This window comes from Xenopus tropicalis, chromosome 7 (assembly GCF_000004195.4).
Source record: "Xenopus tropicalis strain Nigerian chromosome 7, UCB_Xtro_10.0, whole genome shotgun sequence".
NCBI lineage: Eukaryota > Metazoa > Chordata > Amphibia > Anura > Pipidae > Xenopus > Xenopus tropicalis.
In genome coordinates this window covers 111,661,364-111,674,122 of record NC_030683.2, presented here as the reverse complement: position 1 = coordinate 111,674,122, position 12,759 = coordinate 111,661,364, and the positions used below count along the sequence as shown (strand labels likewise).

Below are 12,759 nucleotides of genomic sequence, written 5' to 3'. Positions count from 1 at the left end.
TTCAGGTGTGTTTTAAAAAAAACTCCAGAGGGGTTTTCTTATATATGTCAACAGTGGGGTCTGGTAATAATGTGGGGGTCAGGAAAAACTCATCCCAAACTCACCCAACCTGTTTACATGTCTTTCCGCTCTATATGCAACTTCTGTGTGCACCTTAGGGCTCTGGCACACGGGGAGATTAGTCGCCGCGACAAAAATCCCTGTTCGCGGGCGACTAATCTCCCCGGATTGCCATCCCACTGGCGAAAATGTAAATCGGCGGTGGGATGGCAAACGTGGCGGTGCGATTTCAGTGAAATCGCGCAAGTTGCCTCGAGAGGAAACGTGGGGGAGGAAATTGTCGTCGGCGACTAATCTCCCCGTGTGCCAGAGCCCTTAGGTTCCAAAATCCCATGGGTTTACCCTGCCTGGATCTCCTACCATACAACCTCCTTTCATTAAGTTGGCGACTCATGTTTACAGTTGAGAATGTTGTATTTGAAGGTCAGCAGGAATCTTGCACTTGATCTAGCTTCTTTCACCACAAATCAAACAAGCCTTTTTTACAGTATCTGATCGGTCTTTCTTTTGAGCCAGGTTGAGGGCAAAAGTATATTAAGGTCTCTGGAGATGGACTTGTAGCTATTCAGCTCTTCAAGACTCTCCTTTTTTTACTTTGTAGGGGATACGGGTCAAGAGATTTCCACTGCATTAAAATGTTTTTTTTATCGTAATACAGTAACTGTAAGTAGCACAACCCAGTGTAAGGCCCAAGTTGTAGGGTGTAGGGTGCCCTAGCAGACAGAGGTCGGAGGCAATGTTCCCTCTAATTCCTTCTCGGCTATATGTGCAAAAAAATTATTTTGTGCCTACATTTTAAATTTGTGTGTACATTTTTAAAAACAGTGTGCTCAGGTCAGAAAAAAGATACAAAATGTTGTGTTTTTGCACAACACCATAATTTGTTGTGTACATGCACAAGCCCACACTTTAAAGGGAACATTGGTCAGGGGATGGAATGTTGGAAAAAGCCATTTTTTCCTCTAAGAAATTCAAGACTGTACCCCAGAACTACTGAAACAACAGACAAAAAAATATGAAACAGGGAATCAATCTCGCACCTACATTTAGGTCAGATACATGCCCTATTCGGAATAGGTATTTAAATTTATCTCTCATAAAAACTGGCAGTTTTTGAAAAAAGCTTAAAGGAATACTGTCATGGGAAAACACTTTCACTTTCAGAAAACCCATCAGTTAATGGAGCTTCTCCAGCAGAATCCTGCATTGTAATCTGTTTTTCAATAACACAAACAGACTTTTTTAAATTTAATTTTGAAATTTCACATGGGGCCCTATTCTTCATTTCCCAGGGTGCCACAGCCATGTGACCTGTGCTCTGATAAACTTCAGTCACACTTTACTGCTGCGCTGCAAGTTGGAGATATATCCCCCCCCTCCCGGCAGCCAATCAGCAGAACAATGGGAAGGGAGCAAGATAGCAGCTTCCAGTAGGTATCAGAATAGCACTCAATAGTAAGAAATCCAAGTCCGGCTTGGGACTCCTCCAGTTACATGGGAGTAGGAGAAACAATAGGTTAGCTGAAAGCAGTTCTAATGTGTAGCGCTGGTTCCTTCTGAAAGCTCAGACTCAGGCACAATGCACTGAGATGGCGCCTACACACCAATATTACAGCTAAAAAATACATTTGTTGGTTCAAGAATAACAGTTTAAATGGTGAATTATTTGCTATGTAAACAGTGTAATTTAAAAATAAAAAGTACCCCATAAAAATCACGACAGAATCCCTTTAAGAGCATCCTTTCACCTCTTGTCCAAATCTGGCATGTCTCCCTCAGTGGCGCAACAAGAATGCCCCCCCAGCAGGTAAATATTTAGAGGGGCACAGTGCGCACAGCTGCCTACCCACTGCCCCCTCCTCATCCACTCACAAGCACACGCGTGTCTGTTGCTGATTGTTTGCAGCCGACATGCAAACTTTCCTGGGACAAGAGTGACTATAGAGGAAGCAGACTCTTTGGTTCGGCAAAATGTCAGCGGGTAGTGGGGGGACAAGGGCCCAGAGTAGGGGTAGGTGACAGACGCTACGTGCCTAGCACCCCTCTCACACCGTTGTGCCCTAGGTACGTGCCTCTTCTACCTGCCCCTAGTTCTAACCCTGCTGCTCACACAACAGATACACTTCTCATATCCTTTACTCATATATAAGGCAAAGAGTCACACTATACTAATTATATACTGAGACTATGATTAGATTTTATTTGTAACAATAATTTTTATTGGTAGTAACAATAAAAGCAGTGTTTAAATTACAGAGTGCCCTGGAGCAGGGTTATCTTTGCTATAACTGCCAGTTCTCTATTCCAGGAGCTAGGTGCATGTCTCTGTGCTCTGCAAGAACACAACGCAGTGTGCAAAGTGTGTGCGTGCAATTTCAGCTGTTTTGCACTTTTCACACTGCGTACTTTAATGTATGTATATTTTTATTTACATAGTGCTACTGAGGTACATAGTGCTGTACAGAACAATAAATGAATACAACAAATGGGGTCATTACAATAATAGATAAATACAAAGTACGGGTATGGGATCCCTTATCCAGAAACATGTTATCCAGAAAGCTCCGAATTACGGAAAGCCTGTCTCCCATAGACTCCATTTTAATCAAATAATTGGTCCCAAGCATTCTGGATAAGGGGTCCTATACCTGTACAATAATAATATAAATACAGAAAATATACATTAAAGATTCCACTGAGGCTCAGAGACCCTTGGGACAAAACTCCTAAGGCATTCCAATCAGATTGATATTTTCACTGTATAGCAACAGTTTCTTTAGTGTTGGGATAGACTTAAAAGAGTTTTAAAGGAAAACTATGTCCCCAAACAGCTCATCTCATAAAACCCTGCTTCATCTAAATAAACCATTTTCATTCAAATATACTTTTTTTCTCAGTTTGTGCCAAAGAACACTTCTCATTTCAAGTACTAAGGGCCGCCCCCCCGGGTTCATATGACACAAACAAGTTAGGTCACATTAGCCAAAGAATGGACCCAGTTTTTATACTCTCACACTTCTTCCTATTAGAGTGAGAGCTGCATTATTTCCTGTCAGCTGATCTCTGAGGGAGCACACAGCCCATCACTAAATGGCGGCTCAAGGGAAAAGATGTAAAAGGGCAATATTTACTGATATATATATTCCAGTTTGGTGAGATTCTTTATTAGGTCACTTAACATAATATAAACTATCTGTTGGTTAGGTATTCATAATGGGGGAAAAGTTTTCATTAATAAATCAACACATTCATCAAAGACTATACAGCACGTCAGTTCTTCAGAATGTTTTGAAGCTGAGCTCTGACACCACCTCCGACCCAATCTCAAGTGGGGATAAAGGATTCTAGAAAACATTTTTCCATATCAGAAAGTAAATGTTTTCTCTACAGGGGTGCAACTTTCACAAGGCAAGTTGAGAGTATTGCCTCAAGGGGCAGCACCCAGTGGGTTACCTGTGCTCCCTGCACTAGTGATGCGCCTCAACCTCGCCCCCATCCAATGATGAAAAGTTAAGCAATGCTAAAAAGGACATCGGAAAGGCTTTCGGGGGGATTGCTCACACCCTCAGATCGTCACTTCACAAATCTGAAATGCAGATTTTAATTTTACTGAGGGGCAACCATAATTGTAGCTCAGTAAAAAAAAAAAGGGACAATGATAAATCTGTCCCTCAGTATATACTGTAATTGGCATATTTAATCTTTAGTGAATAAAAGATGTAAATGTCCCTTTCTTTCTGTGTTTAAGGTTAGAAACAACAGCCTGGAAGTATGAATTCCAAGAACATTTTTGGTGTAATGGTCATCATATCACTCAGTATATCCTCCTACATATATTAATCTAACAGCAAAGAAGAAAGACAGACATTGTCTAGTAATAATTACACTCATATTGAATATTCTGATGATCACAGTAAAGAGCATTTGATCACCAACCAACTTAGTGCCGGCATGTGGACAGCAGACCCATTGGGGCGTTTAGGAAATGTGATGATGGAATATGCAACCCTCTATGCTCTTGCAAAGCTAAATGGTCACCAAGCTTACCTTGTTCCTAAAATGCACGAGCAGCTATCACAAATGTTCAGAATCACCCTGCCTGTGTTGCACAGTGAGGTTGCTCAAAGGATAAAGTGGAAGGTCGTCACGCTTCGTCGCTGGATTTACCCAGAGTACAAACACAAGGTGATAATGTTAAACTCAGTGGCTACCCTAGCTCATGGACTTACTTTCATCACATCCAAGAGGAGATTCTTCGGGAATTCACGTTCCATGACTTTATTGCAGCGGAGACCAATGCCTACCTCTACAAAGTACAGGGAGATAGGAAAAATGTCACCTTCATTGGCGTGCATGTCCGCAGGGGAGACTATGTTAAGCTTATGCCTGGCAGATTAGCGGTCGTCGGTGATGAGGACTACTTCAAAAAGGCCATGGACTACTTCAGAGCAAAGTATGAAAACCCTCTCTTTACTATAACCAGTAATGGTATGGATTGGTGCAAGGAGAATATTGATAATTCCACTGGCGATGTTCACTTTGCTGGAGATGGGAAAGAAGGTTCCCCTATCAGAGACTTTTCCCTTCTTGCTCACTGTAACCACACTATTATGAGCATAGGGACATTTGGCTTCTGGGCAGGATACTTGGTGGGAAGAGAGACAGTTTATCTTGCAAATTTCAGTTTACCAGAATCACGTTTTTACAAAACAATCAAGTTTGAAACTTTTTATCTTCCTGACTGGATTGGGATTCCTGCAGACCTGTCTTCTCTCAAAAAAAAGACGCCATAAAATGAACGGCCTAACAGCTAACAAGATTTTTTAAATTTAATATATTTAATACAGAGTCCTGAAATGCTTAGTGTAAGGGGGTACAAACACAAAAATTAACAATTACTAATCATGAAATAAAAACAATAGGGATGAAGTTTTATGTGCATCAATGGCTCCTTGAGAGAATAATATCTATCTGTCTATCTAGCATCTTTCCTGTCTAAAAACAAGGTTTAGTGCAATATCACACGGGGTGCTCAGTGCCTGATAAACGTCAGTCACACTTCAAAGTGAATTATTTGCTATGCAAACTGTATAATTTGGAAATGAAATATATACCATAAAAATCATAACAGTACAGGTATAGGATCCCTTATCTGGAAATCCATTATCCAGAAAGTTCCGAATTACGGAAAGGCCATCGCCCATAGACTCCATTATAAGCAAATAATTCTAATTTTTATAAATGGTTGCCTTTTTCTCTGTAATAATAAAACAGTACCTGCACTTGATCCCAACTAAGATATAATTACCCCTTATTGGGGGCAGAACAGTCCTATTGGGTTTATTTAATGGTTAAATGATTCCCTTTTCTCTGTAATAATAAAACAGTACCTGTACTTGATCCCAACTAAGATATAATTACCCCTTATTGGGGGCAGAACAGTCCTATTGGGTTTATTTAATGGTTAAATGATTCCCTTTTCTCTGTAATAATAAAACAGTACCTGTACTTGATCCCAACTAAGATATAATTACCCCTTATTGGGGGCAGAACAGCCCTATTGGGTTTATTTCATGGTTAAATGATTCCCTTTTCTCTGTAATAATAAAACAGTACCTGTACTTGATCCCAACTAAGATATAATTACCCCTATTGGGGGCAAAACAGCCCTATTGGGTTTATTTAATGGTTAAATGATTCCCTTTTCTCTGTAATAATAAAACAGTACCTGTACTTGATCCCAACTAAGATATAATTACCCCTTATTGGGGGCAGAACAGCCCTATTGGGTTTATTTAATGGTTAAATGATTCCCTTTTCTCTGTAATAATAAAACAGTACCTTGTACTTGATCCCAACTAAGATATAATTACCCCTTATTGGGGGCAAAACAAGCCTATTGGGTTTATTCAATATTTAAATGATGTTTAGCAGATTTTAGTTATGGATCCAAATTACAGAAAGCTCTCTTATCCGGAAAACCCCAGGTCCCAAGTATTCTGGATAACAGGTCCCATACCTGTATCCCTATAAGTAATGGTTTTCATAAGCAGAGCAGATGTACACTGGTACCACTCCGGAGATGAAGTTAGTAGGCTTACGTTCACCTATACCAGCTAGTGATCTGGATCTTATCCCTTTCTTTACTGTGGCTCTTTTCACTTTAAATGGGTTGTTCACCTTTGATTTAACTTTTACTATGATGTAGAGAGTAATATTTAAAGACAATTTGAAATTGATCTTCATTTTTTACTACTTTTAGTTTCTTAGTTGTTTAACTTTTTGCTCAGCAGCTCTCCAGTTTGTAGTTTAGCAGCTATGTGGTTGCTACGGTCTAAATTATGTTAGCAACCAGAGAGAAAAATAATCTATACAAAGTAACAATAGCAATAAAATTGTAGCCTCACAGAGCAATAGTTTTTTGGCTGCTGGGGTCAGTGACTCCCATTTGAAAGCTGCATGAAAAATACACAGCATGAAAAATATACCCCATAGGCCCAGTAACAGTACCCTATTAGGGGCGATCTATCTATCTATCTATCTATCTATCTATCTATCTATCTATCTATCTATCTATCTATCATCTATCTATCTATCTATCTATCTATCTATCATCTATCTATCTATATCTATCATCTATCTATCTATCTATCTATCTATCTATCTATCTATCTATCTATCTATCTATCTATCTATCTATCTCTCTTGCTGTGTCATGTAGGCAGAATTGAAGTTGTAGAAGGGTTTTATACCCAAAAGACCAAACAACATACCAAACGACAGACACACTTTACTCCATATATAAAGTAAAGAGTCTGGCTACACTATTCAGATACTGAGTGTATGGTTTAGATTTTACGTTTTTTGTAATGTAGCATTGGTTGGGATAATCATAGAAGAAAAGTACTGTATTCAGCACACAATTTATCATTATTAATGTATCCATTAATCTGACCAATAGATAAACCACTTTTTTTAACTTTTGATGCAGATGAACTCTTTCCAACTTGATTGTAGAATAGAAGCCATCCATTCCCATTACCTAAATGGACATTCTTAAAGGACATGTAAAGCCTACATTTGCCTACAATGTATGTCAGTTGGGCACACCTCCCCCACCAAAATGGCATTATTTGTACTGCATATATCCCCTCCGCTTGCCAGCACCATCACATTTTCCTAAAGCAAATAGCAGCTTTCACCATTTCATCAAGAATACAGGCTCACACAGGCAGAACTGTCTTTGATAACATTTCTGCTTTGTTTGAGCTGAGCTCAGGAGAGGAGGTTGGGAGAAAACAACTGAAGCTGACAGCTAGAGCTGAGTTTCTATGGGAACCAGCAATGCCATCTCTTTACTGGCTGCTAGACTGGGGGGCGTGTTTAGTAATCTGTGCTCAGAACAACTGAGCATGCCCACAAGCCAACAGCCAAAGCAAATTCCTGAGGCAGGGGGCCAAGTGGGTTATAGGAGGAGAAGCAAATCTAAGTGATTAAGGAGATGTTGCAGCCTTACTATTAACCTCTGGATCACCAGTATGGCAGGTATTGAAAGATTTCAAAGAGGCTGTTCACTGATTACATTTTTGTGTGGGGGGTTTACATGTCCTTTAATATTCCTATTGATCATTCATTGTACTTGAATCAGTGTACATGTATAGTTATTGTGGGTATGTGTATAGGAATCCCAATGAATGGTTACTTACAGTATAGGGACGGAGTGTAGGGATCACTAATATTCTTGCTGATTGGATGCTCTGCTTCACACTGGTACTGCCCAACATCTGATTGTGTGAACCTGGGAATGGTCATAGTTCTACTGTTTGCTCCATATATAACTCCAGAAGGAATGCTGCGATCAATTCTGCTCCAAAAGACTTTTGCTGTGTCTGAACTGAAAGAACATAGAAGGGTGACGTCTTTATATTCCTCCGGCTGCCCGCTGGCTATGCTGATCACTGGTTTAGTCAGTAGTTCTGTAGGTGAAACAACAACAACACAGGAACAGTTACAAGTTATTACACATGAATATTAGAGACAGAGAAATGAATGGAATAAATAAAGTATAATACTGTATATTCAGTGGTCAGAATAATATAGAATAACTTTTAAAATATAGACTTATCACTATAGCTGCTATAAGTAGCACTTTGTCACCTGATGCATTGAAATTTCTCATATAATCAATTTGGGTATTTGGTATTGTGAGGGCTTTTGAAACAATCATGCTGTCACTTTGCTCTGGGGGAGGTGTACAAAGATGGAGGAGGCTTACCAATATGTTGCCTTCCAGCGATTTTCCCATATAAGCTTCCTTGAAAGTGCTACAACTGTTAAAGGAACAGTTCAGTGTAAAAAGGAAACAGATTAAAACAGATAGACAGACTGTGCAAAATAAAAAAATTCCTGCTTTACAGCTCTCTAAGCTGTTAGCTGTCAGTGATCAATCGGTGACTTGGGGGGCATAACTGTTCAGTTACTTTGCTTTTGAATCTGACCTGCGGGCTCACAAACTAACTGAACAGTTATGTCCCATGTGCCCCCCCCTAAAGTCACTGAACTAAGAGGTTAGAAAGCAGAAAGTAGTGTTCTGGCTATTATGTTAGACATCTGCTCACTCCAGCCTTTATATATTACATTTTTGCCTAACTATATTACAAATATTTTTTTATTTTGCGCAGTCTATTTTACCCAGTTTCATTTTTACACTGAACTGTTCCTTTAAAGCTTCTTCCAGGAAGTCATAAGTTTGGGAGTCCCAAGACTCCAAAACATCTAATTTCCTTATATAATTCTCTCTAAATAAATAGAACTCTAAGGGCCCCATTTATCAATATAGAAATGGTTAAGATTACAAAAAAAAGGAGATTTTGTGATACTCATCGTTAAATCCTTTTCTCTCAGGGGGTCTGTGGGACACAGGGACCTTGGGTATAGTATCCACCAGCAGGAGCAGGACACTAGAAGAAGAGGAAGCCAGCCCCTCTGCCCTGCTACAATACCCCCTTCACTTTCTGCCAAAGTCAGTTTTGTCAACAAGATAACTAAGAACAAAAACTATGTACAGTAGGCAGAGAAAAATCCAGGTTAACCGCTTTCAGGGGGGGATGCCCTGTGTCCCACAGACCCCCTGAGAGAAAAGGAGGAGTATCACAAAATCTCCTTTTCTCTAGCAGATGTCTGTGGGACACAGGGACCTTGGGGACATACCAAAGCTGTCCCAATATAATGCCCTAAGGGTGGGTGGAAGCAGCTGACTGCTATCTTAAGGAATTGCAGCCTGAAGGACTTTCCTTCCAAAAATAGTGTCGGATGCTACCTCAAAGTTGTAGAATTTTGTGAAGGAATGTAGGGATGACCAGGTTGCAGCTATGCAGACCTGTTCGGCTGTAGCTTTGTTTCTAAAGGCACAGGAGGTGCCCATCCCCCTAGTAGAGAGAGCTCTGATACGCAGAGGTGGCGGTTTTCCTCTAGCAATGTATGCCCTTCGAATTGCCTCCTTGATCCATCTTGATAGCGTGGTCTTGGAGGCTTGTGCGCCTCTTTGAGGGCCCATATTTAAGATGAACAGTGAGTTGGTAGAACATATGTCCTTGGTACGGTGTAGGTAAAACTGAGGGCCCTGACTGGGTCAAGAGCGTGAAGAGCTACTTCCTTGGCAGAGGTTGGGTGAGGGAAAAAAGAAAGGGATGGTGATGTCCTGGTTGATATGGAATGCTGAAACCAACTTTGGGATGAAGGAAGGTAAAGTCCTGAGGACCGCGTGGTCTTCATGGAAACTAGATAAGGTTGCTGACAGGAGAGGGAGCTGAGTTTGGAAACTCTGCGAGCTGAGGTGATGGACATGGGAAAAACAGTCTTCCATGTTAGCCAGGCCATGGGTTTGAAATGGTGCTGTTTGTAGGGCGGTTAGGACTAGATTGAGATCCCATGGAGGAATGGGATTGCGAAAGGGGGGATGTAGTCGAGATACACCTTGTAGGAATGTTACCACATCTGGATGGTGGCCAAGTGCTGTTGGAAGACTGCTGAAAGCGCAGAGATGTGGGACTTGAGGGAACCCAGGGAGAGTCCTTTAGCAAGACCTGACTGTAGGAAGGATAGTAGCCGGGACACAGAGCTCCTGGAAGGGGTGTCCGTGGATGTGACACCAGTCCTGGTAGGTCTTCTTCTTTGGTTGAAACCGGTCATCTGGCCTCCATCATGGTCTGAACTACTTCCTTGGAGAATCCCCTGCGACTGAGGATTAGCGACTCAAGAGCCATGTCATCAAATTCAGAAATGATGGGTTGGGATGACGGATTGGACCTTGCGTTAGGAGGTCTGGATGTAGAAGAAGACGCCACTGTTTGTCCCTGCTGAGGGACAGGGGCAGGGGAACCAGGCCCTCTTGGGCCAGTGTAGAGCTATCAGGATTAGCCAGAGAGAATTTCCAGTCTGCTGTCAGTGCGTCTGCGGCCAGTGCCATGGGATCGCGACACCTGGCCATGAACTGGGGTACTTGGTGATTAGTTTGTGAGGCCATGAGGTCCAATTCCGGGAGTCCCCACCTCCTTACAATTTCCTGGAACACTTCAGGGTCTAGGGCCCACTCTCTGCCCAGGATAGGATCAGACTGACCTCCTTTAGGGCTTGTCGACTCCTCGTGCCCCCCTGATGATTGAGGTATGCCACTGTGGTGGCACTGTCTGACTGAATCTTGACAGCTTATCCCCTGAGTAGACTGCTAGTGAACCAGGGCTAGGCAGACTGCTCTGATCTCCAGGATATTGAGGGGCAGGCGGGCCTCTGACGCCGACCATGTTCCCTGTGCCGTGTGTTGGTGGAGGACTGCTCCCCACCCCTTCAGGCTGGTGTCCGTGGTCAGTAGGCACCACTGAAGTTTTAGGAGTGGACGTCCCTTTGAGAGGTGTGTTGTTTCGAGCCACCATGCAAAAGCAGTCTTGGTCCTGGGGCAGAGGGATAAGCTTGTGCGATTCCACTGGTCCAGGATGTTCCATTGCAGTGCACTCAGATGGAACTGAGCAAATGGGATGGCCTCAATAGCTGAAATCATTGTCCCCAGCACCTGCATAGTCAGGCGGATCAAAAGGGATGGTGTGCGCAGTAGAAGCCGTACCATGTTCTGTGTCTTGGAGATCTTTTCCGGCAGGAGGAGGACCTTCTGCAGCGTTGTTTACTGCCTTTGACTTGTATTATATTTCAGAGCTATTTGGATTATGGATTTCTGGACAGTAGATATCTGTATAATATTATCCTTCTAGCCAACAGATAATGCATATGAAATGAATAAAGATAGTTGTTGTGTAATAACTGCAGTTATGAGGAATGGAACCTGTGTTTGGAAGTGATTCTTGCGCACCAGCCCTTCCAAAGTTTTTTTAACAGGGGGACCCAGTGCTGTGTTCATATGCCACTGGGAGAGAGTAAGCTTAGGCTGATGCCCCACACAGAGATTAGTCACCCACGATAGATTTCTGCTACCAAGTGATCTCTCCTTAATGGCTTTCCACTAGCAGCAAAGGGAGTTGGAGCGGGTGCGGCCTATGCATCACTTTGCTTTTCCAAATCCGAAAATTTCCTTCTGCGGGCAACTTCGGAAAACCAAAGTAATGCGTAGGCCTTTCCACCGGTGATTCCCTTTGTTGTCAGTGGAAAGGGATTTAGGAGAGCTACCTGTGGTAGCAAAGATCTATCGCGTGCGACTAATCTCTGCGTGGTACATCAGCCTTAGTGGGCATGCAAAGTACAGATACTTTAAAAAGGCAAGAGATGGAAAGAAGAAAGCAGGATTATGGGGGAAATTAAACATGTAGGGTGGGGGTGAGAAGGGATCCAATCAAAATGATTAATGGTGGAAGTCTCTTTGTATAATGCAAAGTGCACAGAAAGGCCCCAGTGATTCCAATGCCTTACCCATACAAGCAACATAGTCCTGTAGCTTAAAGAACTAAGAAACTGAAGCTTTATTCAATACATTATACAGGTATGAAAATAAGGCTGGGTACTAGTGATTTGGGACCATTTGATCTTTGCTCCTGAGGAAGTGTACCGGCAAGTACACGAAACGCATTGGGCTTTTGTGGACATTGAGCTCCTGTATCACACTACCTTTGTAAGTTTTATTCTTTATTCAGTTGTTTTTTTAATAAATAATATTGCACCAGTGGCGGTTCTTCTCTTTGTGTGCCTCATTGAGGTTACAGCCACAGCCTGCAAGAGGATAACCATTCTTGGTCTGCACGTTGATACAGTTGCGTTCCACTTCAAGGATACAATATCCGTTCATTTGGCTACATTCTGCAAATGAATACATCACGTTTGTTTTGCTTCAACAACACTGCCATCTGGTAAGCAGTTAGTGGTACTGCACCCTGGTGTGAATGTTAATCTATTGAGCACAAGTAACACTTTATACGGGGTTAAGGAATCACTTTATATAAACGTTGCCACACTATTATTTTTTCTTTGCTTTTGTTTTGTTCCCTTTTTTATGCGCTCTGGATTTCCATATCGTTGATTATACGGGTATGAAACCTGCTATCCAGATTTCTCAGGACCTGGGGTTGTTCAGATAAGGGATCTTACTGTAATTTGGATCACTACACCATAAGTCTGCTATAAATCATTTAAACATTAAACAAACCCAATAAGATTGCTTTGCCTCCAATAAGGATTCATTATATATTAGTTGGGATC

The 12,759-nt window shown here is 41.8% G+C and overlaps 1 pseudogene; it reads left to right on the top strand.

Annotated features, from left to right (window-relative positions):
• Positions 1–3,940: 3,940 nt before the first annotated feature.
• LOC100487974 lies at positions 3,941–4,853 on the top strand (annotated as a pseudogene).
• The last annotated feature ends 7,906 nt before the right edge of the window (positions 4,854–12,759 follow it).